At 43.2% G+C, this 22,177-nt stretch overlaps 1 long non-coding RNA gene across 1 annotated transcript in view; it reads left to right on the top strand.

Moving 5' to 3' along the window:
• Positions 1-22,177, top strand: part of LOC144578394 (uncharacterized) — a 132,221-nt gene that overhangs the window by 32,373 nt on the left and 77,671 nt on the right. The window contains exon 2 of the long non-coding RNA XR_013524073.1: positions 5,771-5,877. This is a non-coding gene — a long non-coding RNA (uncharacterized LOC144578394). The remainder of the gene's footprint in view (positions 1-5,770; positions 5,878-22,177) is intronic.

The raw sequence follows: 22,177 nt of genomic DNA on the forward strand, positions 1-22,177 counted from the left end.
CCTGCCTGGCCTAAACTAGCCACCTCCCCAGCTGACTGGCAGATGGAGAATTAACACATTTCTGTTGTTTTAAGTCGTGGGGTTCTGGGTGTCTTTTTTTATGCAGCCATAGCTGACTTATATAAACAGCTGAGATTTATCAAGGCCTACTTTATGCCCAGCACTCTTCATTTTTACAACAGTCTGGGGGTAGGCACAGGGCATACTAATTTAATTATAATTAATGGAAATTTGATATAGTGCATAAAGATATTATTTTAAAATCTTGCTTTGTGTGCAAAGTTTGAAATGAGGCAAATTTCTATTAGATGTCCCACCTCTTCCCATCACTCCCCACCCCCAACCAAATCTTGTCAAGAATCATGGAACATCAAGGTTATGTGACTGGTTGTAACCAGGCTGACTGGTTGAGTGCATTGTAAACGGTGCCTGCTTGTCAGGAGAAATGTTTGATATGTTTTGTCTGGATTAGCTTAAATTACTGCATTTTGTATAATGAGAAGTCTATTGAATTTTTCATATAAAAAGAGCAACTACTTTGAACTATCGTTATTAGCTCCAATGAATAGACGAGGGAAGTGACATACAGTGAGGTTAAGATGGCGTGCTTAGTAAATGCCCACTGCCTTCTAGGATGATGGACAGTGTCGGAAGTTAGAGAAATCTCAAATGCCTAAAATGGTTTTTCTCCATCACAGACGTAGTTCAGGAATATCCAGTGGCTGCAGGGGATTCGAATCAGTTCTTCATTCAGGCTGAGGGGGTCAGCCCAGGTTTACCAGACCATGTGTCCTCTGCGTTCTGTCTTCATATTCTCGAATTTCTAGTGATTTAGGTGTTGATTTTGCATATTCTCCCTGGCCTTTGATATTTTCAACCCTACGTTTAACACTACTGGTAATGTGATTGTTCTCTGATCCCTGTGTCCATGACTTTTAAGTGTGTCCCATTTGAGTAATGTGATTTGCTAATTTGGATTAAAAAAATTATCCATCTCTGTCTTCATCGTTGTTTTCAGCAATGTTCTCACCTCTGCCCTCAGTCTCATAGAAACGGGGTCTAACTGGGAATTAGGTCATTCCCATAGGCTCTCTTGGTGCTGGAATAAATTCGTGGCCCTTTGTTGCCCTCTAGTGGCCTCCTGATTTGCTGCTTCATGTATTTGATGTGTTTAAGCCACTGTTGGAACCAACAGTTTTAAAGGACATGGTTCACAACTGCATTTTCTCTCTCACTGGATTCAGCCTCCTTCATGATCACAAGTTACATATTTGATGAATGCTTAGACATTTAAAGATTTGAGGCAAATTGATAAAAATTATTTCAGAGAACCCTAGAAAAGTTCTACTCTAACATTTTGACTTACAGTTGAGCCCTGTGCTAACGAATAATTTTCCTCTCAGTGTTAATCAGAAACCAATGAGTAAGTTAGTCAACATTTACAGAGCATGTATTAAGTACTGCACACTCTTTTAGATGCTGGGATACAGGTGGAAAAAAGCGTCAAGCTCTTGTGTTGATTTTCAAAACTATTCTGCTATTATCATCACTTTAAAAAGCTAATAAAAAAACAGTCAACCCACTTTACATGACTTAATGTGAAGGGGAAAAGTTCATGTTGCTTTTTCTAACTCACCACTTTTTATAGTCCTGGCTTGGTTAGTTATAATATGATTAGAGAAGTCACCAATAATAGGTTAAATAATGTAAGATTTATGGTAACCAAATATTCCATACCAGATGTACAATGAGAAAATTCAGTTTATCCAGCAAAAAGTAAAACAAGTGTCAAAGTCTCTAGGTTAAGGTTTATATAACAGTAAACCATGGCAGTTAAAATAGAATTTCGCAAGAATTCCTGTGGCAAATGAAGCACACAGTTTGATGATCTGGCCTGAAAGGGCCTTTGCTCCAACTGGGCTAAGATGTGTCTTTTTAGTGTCTTCGAGACGAGCCGGGCTTGGTATTCTCAAAGCATTTGTGACGATAGTCTTTTTATTTGTTTTATGTTTCTTCATGATCATTTTTGAAACATATAGCTTCTGATTTCAAGTTCAGTCTTACCCAAGACTGAAAAAAAGCCCTGCAGTGCATAGCTTTCTATTTTAACATGTAATGCCGATGGCCAAAGCCACTGCTATTAAGGAGCTTACCTTCTTGTTGGGGAGAGCGCCCGTGATCAGTTAAATAAATAAGCCAGGGGAGCAGTGCCTGGGTAAAAGTCAGACTGGGCTAAATGTCACAGTTCTGTCTGGCTCTATCCCTAGATCTTCGGGCTTCCAGGGAGAATGTTCAAAACACGACTTAATTTAACACCTGCTGCAGTACTGCACCAGCTGTTAAATCTTCACAGGGTGTACTGGCCCTTCTGGCTTCACCTGGCCTCGGGCCCTGGAGGGATTGGAAATGTCCTGGCTGATGTTAGTGGCAGGATTTGGCGGGGTGGGGGGAGGGGGGTCACTTCCTCTTGCCATGCTGAAGGCATGCGACCAACCTCCCTCCAGGAGCTCAATGCTTAGGACAGATCTCCTTCTACAAGTCAGCGCCTTTGGAGGAGTTTCCCTCTGTCTGTCCAGAAGAGGGTGAAGGGGGAGTTTGTGGAGATGCTGAACATCTACTTTAGGTAGTTTCCCTCTCTCAGGCTCCTCCCATGAAGAGCTCCATGCAATGAAGCAGGTCCAGGTTTTGTGGCTGATACGGTTTGGCTCTGTGTCCCCACGCAAATCTCATGTTCAATTGTAATTCTCAGTGTTGGAGGTGGGGTCTTGTGGGAGGCAATGGGATCATGGAGGTGTTTCTTGTAAATGGTTTGGCACCATCCTCTTGGTACTGTCATCATGATAGTGAGTTCTGGTGGGATCCGGTTGTTTAACGGTGTGTGGCACCTCCTGCCTTGCTCTCTTTGTTCCTTCTTCCATCATGTGAAACATCTGCTGGCCTTTTACCTTCTGCCGTGACCGGAAGCTTCCTGAGGCCTCCCTAGAAGCAGAAACCTCTATGCTTCCTGTGCAGCCTGCAGAACCATAAGCCAATTAAACCTCTTTTCTTATACATTCGCCAGTCTCAGATATTTCTTATAGCAATGCGATAATGGACTATTAGTCCGGTGGGGCCTGAGGTTGACATAATTGTGTGTGTGTCACTGGTCTGTAAGCAGAAGAGCACAAAATTAGGAATAAAACCCAGATACAAAAAGGAAAATTTATTTAGAATGAAAAAGAAGTCATCAGAAATAAAAATTTTTTTTTTGAGATGGATTCTCACTCAGTTGCCAGACTGGAGTATAGTGATGTGATCCTGGGTCACTGCAATCTCTGCCTCCCGGATTCAAGCAATTCTTCTGCTTCAGCCTCCTGAGTAGTTGGGATTACAGGTGCATACCACCACACTCAGCTAATTTTTGTATTTTTAGTAGAGACGGGGTTTCACCATGTTGGCCAGAATGGTCTTGATCTCCTGACCTCAGCTTGTGCCACTTAATAGTTATAACAGCTCTATGAGGCAGGCGCTAAAATCCTCATTTTACATAATAAGAGACTACGGCTCAGAGAGGCCAAAGCAGCACTCTAACTAGGACCCAAACCCAGGTCCCTAAATCTATAATCTCCTAAATCTCCCACCTCGGCTTCCCAAAGGGCTGGGATTATAGGCATGAGCCACTGTGCCTGGCCCAGAAATTAATTTTTTTAAGCTAACAAATGCCTGAAATGTCACAAAGTTGGGTTGCCTTTCTTGTTGGCTAGGAGAAATAGAATTGAAAGAGAAGGATGGCGGTCAGAGAATTAGCAAGCCAGAGAAAGGTGAGAGTGCTAGAGGTCCTGTGAGTGAGCCAGGCGTCGGAGAGTGGCTTTGAGAGGAACACGTTCCCTTCAACTTTTGCAGCACTGGTCCTCAACCGGCAAAAGCATCACCTGGAAACGGGTTCAAAATGCAGATTCCAGGTTCTTACCCCAGATCAACCAAATCAGAAACTCAGGGATGGGTTTCAGCAGGCCACCTGCATTTCAGCAAGTCCCCCCAGATGATTTGGAAGCATACTCAAGTTTGACAACCCCCGCTGTAGAGGAAAGTGGAACACTGCTGTGCATGTGAGCGTCTTCTGTTAAAAATATAATCACTGGCCAGGTGTGGTGGCTCATACCTGTAATCTCAGCACTTTGGGAGGCTAAGGTGGGAGGGTCGTTTAAGCCCAGGAGTTCAAGATCGGTCTGGGCAAGATAGTGAGACCTTGTTTCTACAAAAAAGAAAAAAAATTAGCTGGACATGGTGGGGTGAACCTGTGGTCCCAGAAACTCAGGAGACTGAGGTGGGAGAATCTCTTGAGCCCAGGAGATTGAGGCTACAGTGAGCCAAGGTCATCCCACTGTACTCCAGCCTGGGCAACAGCGTGAGACCCTGTCTCAAAAAAAAAAAAAAAAAAAAAAAGGGTCTGGAATTTTAAAAAAGAATGTATTTTATGAGGTGAGTGTAATGGTGCTCTCAGCTACTACGGAGGCTGAGGTAGGAGAATCGCTTGAGTCCAGCAGTTTGTAGCTGCAATGTGCTAAGATTACAGTTGTGAATAGCCACTGTACTCTAGCCTGGGCAATACAGTAAGACACTGTCTTTAAATCAGATACACACACACATATTTAGGCATTACATACACAGATGATCTCTTTTATAAGCAAACCAAGTCATCCATCTTTCACGTTGTGGTTGAGTATCTGAGAGATAAGTGATACCATCCACCACAATTGGGTGCTAAAGAGAATACATTTTAAGGCTGGGTTTAGAAGGGAAAATTTTCAAATCTCAGTGTTATCCACGGTATAGTTTACTAATTAGCCAGGGATACGTGATAGGTTGTTTTTCTTCTACACTTATGCAAGTCATTGTTAAAATTTTGCATCATTTATAAACAACCACAACAAAGTCGGGTAGAAATTTGTTTTGTTGTTTGCCGTTAACTGAGCGAACTTATTTTTCTTTTAACTTCCCATTTTTTTCCAGCTTTTCCTTCTGTGTTCATGGTTGGGGTGTTAATAGCATGTCTAAGCTGATTGCACTCCTGATGGTCTAATTCTAGTCACTGTCATTTTTGGCAGCGAAGTTCTGCATTTGGCACGCTCTCACACGGCACCCAGCATGCTAAATTAGCTGAGAAGAATCTGAGAATGCTAGATTTTTATAACCAGGCAGAATAAGCCCAAAAATACCATCAAGGATTGTACAGAACAGTTAAGGATTCTGCTTGGTAGGCACTGGGCCTAGAACCACCAAAAAATAAATAATAATTTTAAAAAACCTGAAAAACAATTGTGTCCACTCCAAGGAAAGCTTGTCTGATGACCTCTGTCTTGCTGCTCTTGTGTTATTGGTGATGGTGTTTGCCTTTAGGGTGCGTATTAATGTGTTAGTAAAGGGCTCTTTGGGCTATACATAACATGACAGAAACCCAACTTGAATTGATTTTTACAAGGTGAGAATGTATTACCTCTCATAACTGAGCAGACCGGGAGAAATCTATAGTTTCAGGCATGGCTGGCTCCAGGGGCCCAAGTGATACTGTGTTAGGCAGTCTCTAAAATGGGTTTCAGTGATCCTGGCCTGCCAGTACTAATGCCCTGTGTAATCCCATCCCCTTGAGTATAGTTGGACCTAAACTTTGCTTCTAACAAATAGAGCACAATGATGGGATGTCATTTATGAGATTAGGTTGCAGAAGGACTGTGACCTGAATTTGCATGCCATTGCTTGCTCTGCTTCTCACAGAGCCCTCCATCTGCAGGAATCGAGTTGTCATGTGGGGAGTAGTCCTATGGAGAGGCCCAGGTGGCAAGAAACTGATGTCTCCAGCTCTCAGCCAGCAAGGACCCGAGGCCCGCCGACACCCAGGTGAGTGAGCTCCTGACTCAGATGTGCTCTGAAACCTGGTCCCAGTTGAGTGCAGCTCTTCTCACAGGGAGCCCTGAGTTGACCGCAGCCTTGGGGAGACCTTGAATTAGAACCAGCCAGCTAAGCTGCTCTTGCATTTCTGACCCGCAGCACAGGTGAGATCATAAACGTGTTGCTTCTTTTTTTGAGACGGAGTTTCACTCTTGTTACCCAGGCTGGAGTGCAATAGCGCGATCTCGGCTCAACCCAATCTCCGCCTCCTGGGTTCAGGCAATTCTCCTGCCTCAGCCTCCTGAGTAGCTGGGATTACAGGCACGCGCCACCATGCCCAGCTAATTTTTTGTATTTTCAGTAGAGACGGGGTTTCACCATGTTGACCAGGATGGTCTCAATCTCTTGACCTCGTGATCCACCTGCCTCGGCCTCCCAAAGTGCTGGGATTACAGGTGTGAGCCACCGCTCCCGGCCCAAAGTATTGCTTTAAGTGGCTTCATTGTGGGGTATTTCATTCTTCGCGCTCGGTAATCAGTACCGACTACCTACACGTGGTCTCTCTCCAGCTCCCCCAGAGCTTTCCTTTGTGTGGCCTTCATGACCAGGCAGAGATGGCAAAACGGTGGCCGGGAACTCCAGACTCATGGCCTAGCTCCCTCAAATAGTTGCTTTCTCCTTTGTAGTAGAAAAAGAAAAATTCCCCGGATTAAGTCTCATGAAACTGACTTGGGTCACCTTCTGCTGGAACCCTTAGCATTGATTTTTCTTTGCGCTGGTGCTTCTGGTGGCTTAGAAACGTGAGAGATTGTAACTGAAAAGTTCCAGGTCAGTCTATGTGGCCTCCCTGCTTTCAGCCTCCCTGAGTTCCAGCCTAGGCCAAAAGTGACACTGAAGTTTCTTTTGCTTTTTTTTTTTGCCATTGGTGAAACTGGACAAAAATCTAGGTACAGACAACTTAGATGAGGCAGTGGTAGGCGCCTCTGCCACTAAAGAGTGCTATTGTCAATTTATTTACTGACTTATCTATTAATAGTTATTAGTGACTTCTAAAGTGTCCATAGTTTTAATTTTTATTTTCTATTTTCATGACCAAGCATTGATTAGTTTCTATAAGCCTCCTGGGTCCAGTGGTTGACTCAACTGAAATTATACCATATAGTGATCTAAACACGTACCAAGGGTTGAGTGGCTGCTGCGGAGCTCTGTTGCCAGTGGGACTCAGGGCTGCAGCATTTATCCTAAGTTTGGCTTTCCCACCTCTAGTTGAAAGTGGAGGAATGTCATATGCAAAGGCCAGTGCTATAGATTTAGGGACCTGGGTTTGGGTCCTAGTTAGAGTGCTGCCTTGGCCTCTCTGAGCCATAGTCTCTTATTATGTAAAATGAGGATTTTAGTGCCTGCCTCATAGAGCTGTTATAACTATTAAGTGGCACAAAATTTATACTGTTGTTTATATTTATTTATTGCTGGAGCATAGTAAATGTTTCATACATGTCTATATAAATAATGTTTTAATGTCCCTCTCAAAATGCAGAAACCGGCCGGGTGCGGTGGCTCGTGCCTGTAGTCCCAGCACTTTGGGAGGCCAAGGCAGGTGGATCATGAGGTCAAGAAATTGAGACCATCCTAGGCAACATGGTGAAACCCCTTCTCTACTAAAAATAAAAAAATTTTGCTGGGCCTGGTGGTATGCACCTGTAGTCCCAGCTGCTCAGGAGGCTGAGGCAGGAGAATTGCTTGAATTCAGGAGGCAGAGGTTGCAGTGAGCCAAGATTGCATCACTGCACTCCAGCCAGGTGACAGAGCAAGAGTCTGTCTCAAACAAAAAAAGCAGAAACCAAATCTGAACACGCACCTCAGACAATGATGTCATTAATTCGTTAACCCACGTTTGAACCCTTCTAATAATGTAGCTTAGTCTGCAATAGACTTTTATTTTTACTTTTTGGTAGCCACATATATTGTGACTCAAGTGGATCTTTTAATGAGTGAAAAACCCTCCCAGTTCTTTTTTACATGGACTGTTGATAAACCTCCTGTCTATATCTGACTCTACTTGTCCCAGTGAACATTTGTCCTATGACACATTCACACTGATGCCTATGACAGTTTGCAGACATATTCATTTTATCCGCCTGGTCTTTTTGAATTGCCTTTGCCTTTGCCAGGTAAGTCGGTTGGCTTTGCCCATTTCATCACCAGGCCATCCACCTTGTCACTTGAGACATTGCAGGATTCTAGTCTAGAGATCCATGGCAGACCAGTGGAGACACCCTTTTGGCCTTCACTTGCTGAATAATCAGTCTGTACTCTTTCTTTTTTTTAGCCAGCTATGGACGTTCCTACTCATTCTAATCTTCAACTCACATAGCTCTATAGTCCCCACTTGGATGTCATGAAAGTCTTTTCTAAATGCTTTGTTAAAATTTACAGTCTATATCTACATTATTGTAAGTAGATATAGACTGTAAATCTTGTATTGTATGAAAAAAAAAAGAACAGGCCAGGTACAGTGGCTCACGTCTATGATACTAGCATTTTGGGAGGCCAAGGCGGGCAGATCACTGAGGTCAGGAGTTCAAGGCCAGCCCGGCCAACATAGTGAAACCCCATTTCTACTAAAAATATAAGAATTAGCTGGGCATGGTGGTGCATGCCTGTAATCCCAGCTACTTGGGAGGCTGAGGCAGGAGAATCGCTTGAACTTGGGAGGTAGAGGTTGCAGTGAGCAGACATTGCTCCACTGTACTCCAGCCCCAGTGGCAGAGAGAAGCTCTGTCTCCAGGAGAAAAAAAAAAAAAAGAAAACAAAAGATCCTTCTGTATCAGCTGTTCCCTCGTTGAGCGGAAGTTCCAAGAGGCAGTTTCCTTTACTACTTGTGAATGATACTGTTGCTACTGTGTAAGAGTTGCTGCTTTTCTACATTTTTTGCCAACACTTGGTATTGTCACATTTTTAAAATCCATTTTTCTGAGGGTGGAATGGTGTCTTACTGTATGTGTAATTCCAAAACCCTACTCACTGGTGAAGTAGAGCATGTTTTATATTCATTCGCAATTTGGGTTTTCTTATGTATGACTTGCCTGCTTATATTCTTTCCTCAGTTTTTTGAACTTTGACTTTAAACATATTAATACATCTTGAAGATATTTCTAGGTATGTGCCTGTGTAGAGTGCTTGTATTCTGTTTTTAACAATTGCGGAATGTTACATTTTATGACTATAGCATGATCTATTGAATCATTTTCTTCTGATATTTAGGTTGTTTTCCTAGTTTTTGTTTCCTTCTATAAACATTGCTTTACCTGATGTCATTTGGCTAGTATAGCCACAGAGAGGTTCCATTCCAGGAGGGAAACTGTAGACTTGTTTTTCAAGTTTGTGCATTTTATATTTTAAGATTCATTATCGAACAGTCTTCCAAAAATGTGGCACCAGCTCACACTCTTCCCCAGCAACTGTCTCAGCTGTTGTGATGTGGTGTCAGGACAGAGCTATCTGTGTTCTTCAGCTGACTAGGCCATTTGCACAACATGCCCGTGTCATTGTCCTTACTTCTCTTTTCTTGTTCAAGAGAGCTCTCTCTCCATGGTAAATCATCCTCTCTTGCCTAGCTTTCCACAGGACTCTGGAGGAGATTGCATTTTCATTTAGCAAGTATTTGCTCTTCCTCCCCTCCCTCCCCCCGCTTTATGGGAAGAGCATATTATCCTGCTGATGTTGGGTTGGCCATGTGACTTCCTTCAGACATCAGAGTGTGCGTGAATGAGACACAAGCAGGGAATTGACGTATGCTTGCGTGCCTTAGCTTATCCTCCTGTGCCACTGCCATCTTCCACGGGAAAAGCATGCCCCGGGCGGTTCTGGTTTCAGAATGAGAGACACAGGAGCTGACTGGAGCCTGATCCATAGATCTGTGAATGAGAAATACATGTTTTTATTGTATATTGCTGAGATTTTGGGGTTTGGGTTGTTACACAGCATGATTGCAACAACTGCAGACTAATACAAACTTCTCACATTTATATGTTTAAAATGCCATGTACTTGAAAACATGTATATAATTTTACAGAAATGCATAGCGTATTTGTGACTGTGTTATACAGGTTTTCCTGCTGTCTTTATTTTTCTTTTTTCTCGTCCTTATTGGATTGGTTATCCCTTCTTTTAGTTCCCCTTGTCCTACCTAAAGAAGCGTTCTTTCCTTTCCAGGTAATCCATGTTAACAACCTACTATATAGCCACCTATATTTTCTCCATATTTCTTATATGCTCATATACAGTAACATGAATGCATATGTGCAGGAATGACATTCAAAATACGTAGCAAATACATGCTGGCTGCAGTATGCACAGTACCATCCAAACACAGTGAATGCTGGCTGAAATATCCAATATGGTTTTATCAGTGGGAGCTGGCTGAGTATCAGCCCTGCACACACATACACATATATGCACTAGAAATTTCTGTCGCTTTGTTTTACAAAAATAGATCACTATTATGAACATTTTTGCCCTTTTAAAAAAATTATTGTTTTCCACACAATAACTCATTCCTTAAATTTCAACTCCAATATGGCTCTTATTCATTCCTTTTAATTGCTGTCTAAAGCCATATTGAATGGGCTAGATGTATCAGTGTTTATTCAACAGTCCTTTATTACTGGCCTTTTTCTTTGTACTGGTGTTTTTATACTGGGAACCATGCTGCAATTCACATTCTTGTGCAAATGTTGATGTGTCCTAGTGTTTTAATCTCAAGAGCAAGTCCCCAGAATGAAACAGGTGGATTGATTAAGCGGTAAATTCTGTTAGATGACATCAGACAGCATTTCAAAGTTCAGGAACGATTGACATCTTTTACCATCAAGATTTAAAGAAGTCCTTTCCCCTACATCCCACCCAGCAATAAGTAAGTGGCTTTCTGACTTTTGCCAGTAAGTATAGTTATATAATGATCGGCATTTCCCAAACTGCTAGTGAGCTGAACACTTTTTCATGTCTTGAGTATTTGGATCTTCTCTCCATGTCTTTGCTCATTTCTTTGTATTTTTTGTATCCTTGTTAATATGTAGAACTTTTTGCATATTGTAGGTATGAATCCTATGTCAACATTAAAATACTTTTCTTTCTTAATCTACTATGTTGTTTTGGCACAGGTTATTACTGCCCTAGCAAAGTGCCGTCATGAGTACAGGAGTGTGCTGCATCCTTCTCATGTCTGTCTTTATAGATCTCTCCCCCTTCCCTCCCTCACTCCCTCCTCCTCCCTTTCCTCCTCTCTCCCATTTCTCTCTCTCTCTCTGTTTTCCTTCTTTTCTGTCTGTCTTCCTCAGGGTCTCCTTTTTTCCACCTCCTGCTCTGTCCACTTCCTTTCATCCACTCCTTACCTCCTTGCTTCTCCAGCTCTGTGGGAATACTCATTTTCAGTGCAGAGAGAACTGCCATTTTCTCCTTGTGTCACTTGTAAAACCAAGTCAGACCCAAGAGGTGTTGCAGGGCAGCCCAGTAAGGGTTTAAAGCAGTGTGTTTTCAAAATCGGCTGAATGTAAGTTCCTTTGGGAAAGTTTTCTTTTTATATGGATCCCTAGATCCATCCTCAGAGATTTTGATTTTGTAGGTCTGGGTTGGTGTCAGTGGATGTTTATTTCAAAATCTATCCAGGTGTTTACACTATTGGGCTGTCTGTGGTTAAGTGCTCGCTTGGGGAAGTTTGACAAGTGCTCCCAGTGGGGGTGGCTTGCTTGGGTGACTGGCAAGACAGGTCGTTGCATTCTTAGATGATTGCCTTCTACAGCCACCCATGTCAGCACAAGACAGCAGGAGGGGTTCCAGTGGAGTAGAGACAGTGGTGAAGTCATGGTCTACAGGCCTGATTCTGCATCTCAAATGGCAGCCTTGCTTGAATGCAGCTGCAGTGTGGCAAATGGGCACAGGGGGGCAGTGTGGCCCCACGTGGCTCTGAAGCCCTCTGATTCTGCAAGAGGGCTGACCTGGGCTAGGACCCACGCTCCAGGGAAGCTGTGAGCTGTGAAGGGCTCTCCCACTGCCTTCTTCCCGTCCCGCTCTTAGTCCCTGTCCCACAGAACCTGGATTTCTGATGATTTTTCACCTGCCATTTACTGAGCATGAATTATCTCATGTTGAACACTGTCCTGGGTTATTTCATTTAATCTTCATAACAGTCCAAGAAAGGCATGTGGTTGCCTTCCTACCACAGAGGAAGCTGCAGTTTGGGGAAGTCCATTAGTTTCCTAGTGGTCGCAGAGCCAGGATTTAGACTGAAGCTTGTCTGACTCCAACCCAAGTTGAGTGGAATTCTTTGCATTCATTCATAACTGCTGCTTAATACAAGTAACAGCTAGTTGATTCTGAACATATTAACAGGTGCTAATTTCCCAGTTAATTTGTTCATGTATGCTGATGATTTCCCCTTCCTTCCTCCTTTAAAGGAACCAGTAAGAATAACTGAGTTAGCTAAGAAATCTCAAAGCCAGAGGTCTGTTTGGATTGTAACAGAAGACTCTAAAGAAACAATGAAATAGCTGGTGGTGAAATGATGGGCATGGGGTTGCCTACTCCACTCACCTAGGCCAGGGTATCACACTGAGAGTCTGCAGACCAAATGCAGGAGTTTATTTAGCTAACATGATCTTATTTAAAAATCTTCCAGTGGCTTTGTTATGTATTTATTTAGAGACAGAGTCTCCCTCTGTCGCCCAGGCTATTCCAGTGGTTTTAGATGAGACATCTGCTCTGCAGTTTATTAGAATCCCACCTTCCCCTTTCTGTACATCTTTCTGCCTTGCTTGTTGATGCTACCTGCCTGGCATCTGTGGACAGCAGTGCTGGGCTGACGGGTCCTGTCATGCTTCTGCAAGATGAGAACCAGCTTTGGGCCCCGCTCCATCTCTTTCCCTTGCTCCACTTCCCTCCCAGGTGCCATCGTCAGTCCGCACACCTGTGATGGGTGCATCAGTCCATCTGCTCTGCTGCTTCTAGCACCCAGCTCAGTCCCAGGTTCGCCAGGGCTAAATTTAACCTGCAGCTGCTTCATCAGATGCTTGGGTATTTTCAGCCCTAGGAGCCTCGGGTGGTTGAGCTGGAAGTAGCTGAGGGCTGCTAGCCAGGGCTTACATCCAGTGTTGTGGATTGAAATTAGCATCCAGGTTGGTCCAAGGTCTTGGCTGCCCCCTCACCGCGCTTCCTTTTTTCTTAGCTGAAGATGAGGAGAAGAGAGAGAAGGCAAGAACTGATAGGGAATAAGACAATACAGAGTAGACCCTGGGATCCCTCTGAATTTGCTCCATCATTCCTCCCTGCTCCACAGCCAGGAACGCCCCTCTGGTTGGTGGCCTAGCGGACACAGATGAGGGTACAGTCTGCATCAGACAGCGAAGGGCTGCCAGCTGGCCTGTTCTCTCTGGAGCCATTGTTTTGGGGAGCTGCCAGCCTTGCTCCAAGCTCCAGCGTTCTTCATGTGTCATCCAGTGTCCTTTCCTGACCTGGGTATGGATGGACAGGACTATGTTCCCCAAAGCCGTGGCACATGACCACTGAAAGTTCCCTGCTGACGTGTGCTGTGGAGTCGATAGTCCCTCTGGCCAAGGAAGCAGATGTATGTGCAAGACCGCAGGCTGTCAGTGGCATTTACAAAGAGAAGAGGAAAGTGGGTCCAGAGATGGGGTGGGTAGCATTGAGGGGAGGGCAGGAGAGGAGATGTGGAGGGGGGTTGTAGTCCCTAGGTCTGGGGACCCTGGGGTGGAGGAGGGGCCTGCCTGGGCATGAACTATCCTGCCTATCCTCAGCTGATGCCCTTGGCAACAGACTGCCAGATGTCATCAAACCTCCTGTGAAGCCAAGAGAAGTAGGGTCCTCCCTCTTTCCCTAAATCCTACATGTCCAAGGCAGGAGATGTTCCCCTGACTACTCCTTTAGTAGGTGCCCAGCGGGTGGCGCCTTTCGCCCACAACTCCAACTCTAGAAGGGCTGCAGGGATCCTTTGTTTGGATCTGCTCATGTTACAGACAGGCAAGCTGCAGCCCTCAGAGGTTGTGAGTTTCACGACTGGTCCCTGACCTCCTGTTATGAGTCCTCAGTACCTTTCTCTCCAATATTCACAATACCTAACAATCAGGATTCTGTACCAGGCACTATTTCATTTTATTTTTTTTGACACAGGGCCTCACTTTGTCACCCAGGCTGAGTGTGGTGGCACGATCACGGCTCACTGCAGCCCCAACTTCCCTGGGCTCAATCAATCCTCCTGCCTCAGTCTCCTGGGTAGCTGGGACTACAGGCACATACCACCATACCTGGCTAATTTTCTATTTTTTTTTTTGGTAGAGGTGAGTTTCCACTATGTTGACCAGGGTGGGCTCCAACTCCTGGGCACAATTGATCCATGCCTTGACCTCCCAGCGTGCTGAAATTACAGGTGTGAGCCACTGTGCTGGGCCCACCAGGTGCTATTTTAAACAATTCTCAGGTATTAACTAATTTAGACCTTGCACCTACCTTGTGTGAGGTAGGCACTGTTATCATCCCCATTTCACAGGTGAGGACACTGAGACTCAGAGAGGTAAGTGACTTGCCCAAGGTCATGCAGAAATTGGAGCTGGGTGTTCTGGCTGCAGAGCCCAGGCTCCTCGCCACTGCACATACTGCCTCTCACAGGACCTCCCAGGACTGCCTGTCTCATGTATCTCCTGCACCAGTTTGTAAACTACTTGAAAAGGATTGTTTTAGTCCCCCCTTGGATCCCCAGATTAGGCCAGAGCTCAGCACAGTGGAAGTTCAAGCAAACATTGGTTGAATGAGTGTATGAATGAATGGAAGAAGAAAAGCAATGGTCAAACCTTCGTTCCTCACCCTGTATTTCTTGGAACTGTTGTCTCCTGAGTATAGGGTGGGATATTTTGGCCTCTGGGGAGAACCTGGCTGGGTAAGAAAGCAGCTCTTCCCTGGGAGGGACCCTCCTGGCTTCTCACCCCGCCTGTGTGGCTGTGAAGCAGGAGTACTGCATGTTTTCTACTGCAGAGCAAACACCAGGGTTGATTGTTTTGGCAACTGTCCTGTAGATGAGGTGCATGTGCACGCGGAGCATCCAGCTGACTCCTGTGACTGTGGCAACAGCCTGACCTCCGTGTGGGGCCAGAGGCCGGGAAGGCAGCAAAGGCTCCCTCTTCTGTGCCTCAGCTGCAGTATTACTGAGGCTCAGACTCACATAGGTCTCTCAGTATCCAGTTTTCTGAGGCCAATGCAGGGGTGGGGACCCAGTGGGGATGGGGTGTTGGGGTGGGGCAAAGGGTGCCAAGTAGATGGGGCTTGCCTTGAGCTCCAGTAATTATACTGAGAGTCGGAGATTTTCATGCAGCTTTATTGGGGTGTGGACTGGGGAAATTCCCTTGGGGAGTCAGGGCGGCTCTTCAGAATGGTCCTGAATTGAGGCAGGGGGTTGAGCTTTCATCCATCAGTCATGGGGACAGAGTGGCTGCCTCAGGGATGGGAGCAGACCTTGGGCAAGCAGCTTCTTAAGTAGAAGCGGCACTTCTAGAAAGGAGGATTTGTGAGCCATCAGTGAGCAACACTCAGGCCAGCCTTGTGCCTCATGCCTGTAATCCCAGCACTTTGGGAGGTGGAGGAGGGAGGATTGCTTGAGCCCAGGAATTCGAGGCTGTGATTAGCTGTGATTGCCCCACTACACTACAGCCTGGGCAGCAGAGTGAGATGCTGTTTCTAATAAATAGATAAGCAACACTCCCCATTGTTGGGCAATGAGGTGCTAAGTCTTAAGGATCTGGGGAGTTACCACGACATCCACTGCCAGACACGCCCACCAGGAAGATGGCGAGAGAAACAACCATGGCTTCAGCCGGAGTCTCTTGTCATCTTCCAGGTGAATGTGTCTGGCAATGGATGTCGTGGTGATGGCAAGAGAAACAGCCGCGGGCTGAAGCCATGCTGAGAAGCAGCAACAACAGGAGAAACAATGGTTCTGAGTGGCAGAATCACCACTCAGCAGCAGCACCTCCTGTGATGTGTTAGAAATACACATTCTCAGCCCCATATCAGATCTGGTCAGCAATGCAGGAGAAGGGGCCCGGGAATCTGTATCTTAACAAGCCCTCAAGATGATTCTGATGCACATGAAAGTTTGAGAACCACAGATCTAGACTGTCCCATTGGCAGGACTGATTGAAGACTTCAAAGAGTATTTATTGAGTTCATATATCTTGTAGAATGTGGCATTCAAGGCACGTTGCAGATTGAATACAACCCTTGTCTCCTCCTTCCTTATCCTGACGGAAACTCTGGACCAAGTGTGAGAACCTTAAAGAGCAGCAAAGTACACGGAGCCAATCATTGCATTGGCCCAAATCCTACATCTATAGGAAAAGGGAACAGAAGATATGTTTTTATCCAAGATTTGACACATCTGTTGGCCTCCAATTATCAGCAAAATAAGACATTAAACTAGTACTCTTCAATCTTTTTCTAAGTTGTAATATACTAATAACTGATGGGTTAAATTACAAATCACGGTCTGTCCCCAAAGACTCTCAATACACATAATTATTTAGAAGCAACAATTAGCCTTGGGAATGAATGATTAAAACCAACACAATGTATCACTAAACTATGTCCTTGAAGCAAGTAGTGGTGTTTGAAGAACCTCCCAGTGGGACCAAACCCTTGTGAAAATTCATTTATGTAGGCTCATTAAAAAACCAGCATAGGCCCTCTTTTGGACCACCATTTATATAAAACCATGTTAGTAAGTATGTTAAGTTTTAACTCCTATCTATTCAAGACAAATGGTTGATTAATTAGATTTTAATTTTTTGGAATCAGAAGCTGACACTCAGATCATCTCTTCTGGCTGTTTTAATTAACATGCTTCCACTCCCCCTTTCTGTGTGCTTGCATGGTATCAGGAGCCCGCTCCTTTATTTTTGGCGTCTTAAAATAGCTTTGTTTTAGGTTTCTTTTTTGCATACAGTACATAGCTGAATTTGTTTTTAAGCCAACCTGACAGTCTCTTCTTTAATGGGTTAATTCAGTTTGTTTATATTTAGTGACAACTGTTAATACAGTTGACCCTTGAACAACATGCGTATGATCTGGGAGAGTCTACTAATATGCAGATTTTTTTCAACCAAACTCGGGTTGAAAATACAGTACTCTCTGGATGTGAAACCCACTTTAACAGAGGGCTGACTTTTCACATAGGCAGGAGCTACAGGGCCAACTTCAGGACTTGGGAATGAATGGATTTGGGCATCTGTCGGGTCCTGGAACCAAACCCCCAAATGTAACAAAGGATGACTATACTTACTTTCCTTCCGCCAATTTAAGTATGGTTATTGTTTTTTTATTTAATTAATTTATTTATTTATTTTGAGACAGTCTCGCTCTGTCACCCAGGCTGGAGTGCAGTGGCGCCATCTCAGCTCACTGCAACCTCTGCCTCCCAGGTTCAAGCAATTCTCCTGCCTCAGCCTCCCGAGTAGCTGAGACTACAGGCGCCTGCCACCATGCCTGGCTAATTTTTGTATTTTTAGTAGAGATGGGGTTTTGCCATGTTGGACAGGCTGGTCTTGAACTCCTGACCTCAGGTGATGCATTTGTGTTGTCCTCCCAAAATGTTGGGATTACAGGCATGAGCCACGGTACTTGGTCTATTGTTCATTTGATTTTGCTTCTTCCCCTTTAACCCTTTTCTTTATTCCCTTTTTCCCATTGTTAATTTTTAACACCTTCATTGAGATGTAATTGACATATACGATAAACTGCATATTTTAGAGTATGCAAGTTGATAAGTTTTGACATATGTACAGGTCCTGAGATGATCACCAAAATTCAGATGATGAACGTATTTATCATCCTTATAAGTTTCCTGATGCCCTTTTGTAGTTTCTTCCTCCCATCCTCTCCCCACCTCAATCCCTAGGCAACCACTCATCAACTCTCTGTTATAGTTTGTACTTTAAAGAATTTTAGGTAAATGAAATCACACAGTATGAACATTTTTTTGGGCTTCTTTCAGTCGGCATTCTTTTATTTTTGAGATTATAAATTGTGTGCCAGTAGCTTCTTTGTTTTTATTGCTGAGTAGTGTTCCATTGTATGGATATGCCATAGTTGGCATTCACCTGTTGGATCCATGGTAGGGATAGGCCATAGTTGGTGTTCATTTACCTGTTGATGAGCATTTAAGTGGTTTCTAGTTTGGTGCTATTGCAAATAATGCTGCTATGACCACTCATGTGCAGATCTTTGTGTGGATGTACGTTTTCATGTCTCTCTGCTAAATACCTAGAGTTGGAATGGCCGGATCAAATAGTAGGAGTTTAACATTTTACAAAATGTTATTACTGTCTTTAAAGTCATCATTGCACAGATAGTGGGTTTGTAAAATGATCTACCATCCGTGTATGATAATCCAGTTTATTCACGTGACTCCTACCTTAGTATGTTAAGTCTTCTTAATTTAAGCTCTCTAATATGTGTGTCAAACCTGAATAACAGAGAGGGAGGCTCTGAAAGAAGGATTTATTCAGGAATGGGCGTTGAAATGGGAACATGTGTGGGCGTGTTGAGGAAGGTAAAGGAAGGCAAGAGTCTTTAAAGGTAAAATAAAGAGGATTATGTAAGTTGTTTTCAGACAGTTGTCCTTAGCTGCTAGGACCAATAACAAGGTTGGCATTGATCCAAAAGTGGACAGGCAGTTGTTGGGCAGACGTCCTTGTAGAAGTAGTTTTTTATAAGGTGTGGCAGCCTTTGTGCAAGGTTGTGGTTTTTGCAGAGTCTTTTGTGATAGTTCCTGTTATCAGGCATACCTGCATGAAAACTCCTCCTTCATGGCCTTCCCAGCTCTGTTTGTCAGGGTTTTGACACAAGTGACTCCATTTTGATTCTGACAACTTTTGCTGATCTATGATGGTATCTGATTGTGATTTGAATTTGCATTTCTCTAATGACTAATGATGTTGAGACTGTTTTAAAGGTTTATTTGCCATTTGTATATCTTATTTGGTGAAATGTGTGTTAAAATCCACTGATTTCGGGTCAGACGCGGTGGCTCAAGCCTGTAATCCCAGCACTTTGGGAGGCTGAGGCGGGTGGATCCTGAGGTCGAGAGATCGAGACCATCCTGGTCAACATGGTGAAACACCGTCTCTACTAAAAATACAAAAAAATTAGCTGGGCATAGTGGCCTGTGCCTGTATTCCCAGCTACTCAGGAGGCTGAGGCAGGAGAATCGCCTGAACCCAGGAGGCGGAGGTTGAGGTGAGCCGAGATCGCGCCATTGCACTCCAGCCTGGGTAACAAGAGCAAAACTCCGTCTCAAAAAAGAAAAAAAAAATCCACTGATTTTTAATGGTTGTATCTTTTTTTTTTCATTGTTTGTCTCTTATTACTGGGTTTGAGAGTTCATTATATATTTTGGATAAGAATCTGTTATCAGACATATAATGTGTAAATATTTTCCCCCAATTTCTGGCCTTTCATTCTTAATAGTATATTTCAAAAGGCAGAAATTCTTGTCTTCAGAGAACTCAAATTGTCACCTTTTCCATTTATGGATTGCACATTGAATACTGTAGCTATGAAATCTTCACCTAACATAAGGTCACAAGGTATTTTTCTGGGTTTCCTTGTAGAAGTTTTGTAGTTTTAGGTTTTACATTTGAGTCTATGATCAATTTTGAGGAAATTCTTGATATGACATATGTGGATCAAAGTGCATTTTTTGCATATGGTTATATAATTGTGTCAATATGATTTATTAGGAAGAATGTTCTTTCTTCTCTGAATTTCTTTTGCACCTTTATAAAAAATCAATTGTCCATTCATATGTGGGTCTATTTCTAGATTATGCTGTTCCATTGATCTATTTGTCTGTATTTATACTAATACCACACTGTCTTGATATTTGTAGATTTATAATAAACACTGAAATCAGATGGTGTTAATCCTTCAATTTTATTCTTCCTTTTCAAAGGTATTTGTCTATTCTGTGCCTTGCATTTCCATTAAATTTAATCTTTCACCACTGCATATGGTATTAGCCGTGGATTTTTCATAGATGGTCTTTAGCTGATTGAGAAAGTTCCTTTCTGTTTCAATTTGTTGAGAGTTTTTATCTAGAATTGGATGTGGGATTTTTTCAAATGCTTTTTCCGTATCCATTGAAATGATTATGTTTTTTCATTTTAGTTTGTTCATATGGCAAATTATAGTGAAAAAACATTGGCTTGTTTATTTACTTATTTATTTTTGAGATACGGTCTTACTCTGTCACTGAGGCTGGAGTGAAGTGGCACAATCTTAGCTCACTGAACCTCTGCTTCCTGAGTGCAAGTGATTCTTGTGCCTCAGCTCCCTAGTAGCTGAGATTACAGGCACTCGTCACCATGCCTGGCTAATTGTTGTATTTTTAGTAGAGCTGGGGTTTCACCATGTTGTCCAGGCTGGTCTTGAACACCTCACCTCAGGAGATCTGCCCAGGTTGGCCTCGCAAAGTGTTGGGATGATAGGCGTGAGCCGCTGTGCCTGGACTATTTTTAAATATTAAGCAAATTTTGCATTCTTGGATTGAACTCCTCTTGGTCGTGACCAACTGACTGCTTAAACGGGATAATACATCATGTTATCTTGGTCAGTAACATGTGAGTCAAACAGTTGTCTTTTAAAGTATTAAATGATAAGAAAAAATCTTGTGTGTTTGCCACTGTAGTTACCATTTCCAGTGATCTTCAGTCTCGAGTCCACGCTTACATTTGGCATCCTTTCACTTGCCTTCCCTTTCCTACTCCTTTCTCTCTCCCTTTTACCTTTCCGAAAGACTTTATTACTTTTTATAATGTGAATTTCCTGGTGATAAATTCTTTCAATTTTATATGTCTCAAAGTCTACTTAATTTACCTCATTTTTGAAAGATGTTTTTTGCCAGGTATAGATATTTTTTCTCCCAGTCCTTCAAAGATTTTGCTTCCTTGTTGTCTCACTTGCACTGCTTCCAACAAAGTCTGCCCAAATGCTTATCTTTGTTCCCCTCTATGTAAAGTATCATTTCTTTGGCTGGTTTTAAGACTTGAGCTTTTTTTTTTAAAGACAGGGTCTTCCTCTGTCACCTAGGCTGCAGTGCAGTGATATGATCTCAGCTCATTGCAGCCTCTGCCTCGGATACTCGAGCAATTCTCCTGCCTCAGCCTCCTGAGTAACTGGGACTGCAGGTACCTGACACCACACCTGGCTAATTTTTGTACTTTTTTTGTAGAGACAGGCTTTTGCTGTGTTTCCCAGACCAGTCTCAAACCCCTGGGCTCAAGTGATCCTCCTGTCTCAGCCTCCCAAAGTGCTGGGATTACATGTGTGAGCCACCATGGCTGACAAGACTTTATCTTAACACTTCTTTTCAAAAATTTGATTATCATATGCCTCGGTATAGTTGTTTCATGTTTCTTGTGCTTGGGGTTTGTTGAACTTGTTAATCTGTTTATAATTTTAGTTAAATTTTAAAATATTTCAGATACATTCACGTATTTTTTCTGTTCCTTTCTTTTCTCCTCTAATACTAATGACACATATATCAGCAAACACCTGATGATGCTTCTGCAGATCAATAATGCTCCGTTCGTTTATTGTGAATATTTTTTCTCCTCTAGAAGTTCAATCTGGGTCTTTACAAAATATCTCCCATGTTTCTACTTAACACGTTCACAATTTCCTCTAGTTTTCTGAACATATAGAATATAGTTGTAAGTTTTAATGTCCTTTTCTGCTAAGTCTAGCATCTGTGTTCAATCTGGGTTGGCTTTAATTGATTTATTTTTTCCCCCCTTATAATGGATTGTAGTTTTCTGCTTCTTTGTGTGTCCTGCGAATTTTGATTGGATGCCAGATATTATGTTTACCTCATTGATACCAGAATATCCACAGGGAGTCTCTTCCAAGATCCCTAGTGGATACATGAAACCAAGGATAATACAGAACCCTATAAATACTATACACAAATTTTTTTTCTTTGTTCACAATTCCACAGATTGAAGATTTGTTTCTACCATAGGTCTTAGCAACATCAGCATATATATTTTTTGCCTATCCAAGGAACACTTCCACCTTTTCACTTAAAGGAAGTACTTAGTGTCTTCTCTTCTGCATATCTGAATTGCCTATGTTACTACTCTTGTGCTTTTTAGCCATTATTAAGTGCAGTCAGGGTTGCTTGAACATAAGCACTGCAGTGCTGCAGCAGTCAGTCTGCTAACCCACACGGCTACTGACTAATGGGAGGATA

This window comes from Callithrix jacchus, chromosome 11, assembly GCF_049354715.1.
Source record: "Callithrix jacchus isolate 240 chromosome 11, calJac240_pri, whole genome shotgun sequence".
In the NCBI taxonomy this organism is placed as follows: domain Eukaryota; kingdom Metazoa; phylum Chordata; class Mammalia; order Primates; family Cebidae; genus Callithrix; species Callithrix jacchus.